Genomic DNA, 1,091 nt, shown 5'->3' with positions numbered 1-1,091 from the left:
GAGAGAGAGAGAAAGAGAGAGAGAGAAAGAGAGAGCGGCATCTTTACCAAGAGCATACACGATACGCGCAGATCAACGAACGCTGCAAACTAATTCAGATGGCGACGGAAAAAACTAGAAGAATCTCGCACGCTTGATTTTCGCGGCAGATAGCAATTTGGGGATGGGTTGGGGTATCGATTGATACACATGGGAAAATATGCACCCTGCCTCGATCACAAACGCCCTGTATAAAGAGTAACTATACCCTGTAGCACACACGCGCGCGCGCACGCACGCACTGTACATGCACGCACACGCGCGCGCACACACACACACACACACTCGCACGCACACACACACACATGAATACACGCACGCACGCTCACACACACGCACGCACGCACGCACGCACGCACGCACGCACACACACACACACGCACGCACGCACGCACACGAATACACACACGCGCACGCACGCACGCACGCACGCACACACGCACGCACGCACGCGCTGTACTGCAAACACGTGTACAGACGTCTATAACACCCCCTCCGACCCTCCCCCAGCAAGCATGCAAGTGCAGCACCCAGATTGCCCCCGTGCCGTGCGTGCGCGTGCGCGTGTGTGTGCAACAGTGTCCAGCAGCAGCAGCAGTAGCAGCAGTAGCAGCATACACGTGCGTCTGCCAGCATTAGCAGACGCCGCTAATTAAATCCTCCCTGAAGCATCCTCGTCATCTGGTCGGAATCTGGCTTCGTGCGTCGGAGGCAAACAGACGGGATGAAATCGCCACAAGTACACACCGCCGCTTCCCCGGTTCTCTGCCCCTCTCCAATTCCCTCGCACACTCAGAAACGCACGCACGAACACACATACACACGTGCATGAACACAGATACTCAGGCACGCACGCACGCACGCACGCACGCACGCACGCACGCACGCACGCACGCACGCACGCACGTCGGACGCACGCACGCACACACGCACACACTATACACGCGCACGGTCGGACGCGCACACGTACACGCATATATACACACGCGCACCCTGGCACGCACGCACGCACGCGCACGGAGATGAGATGGAGAATTGCTCTAAACTGCTTT

This window comes from Priapulus caudatus, unplaced genomic scaffold (genome assembly GCF_000485595.1).
Source record: "Priapulus caudatus unplaced genomic scaffold, Priapulus_caudatus-5.0.1 Scaffold2570, whole genome shotgun sequence".
Lineage (NCBI taxonomy): Eukaryota > Metazoa > Priapulida > Priapulimorpha > Priapulimorphida > Priapulidae > Priapulus > Priapulus caudatus.
Note: the sequence above shows the minus strand (reverse complement) of the source record.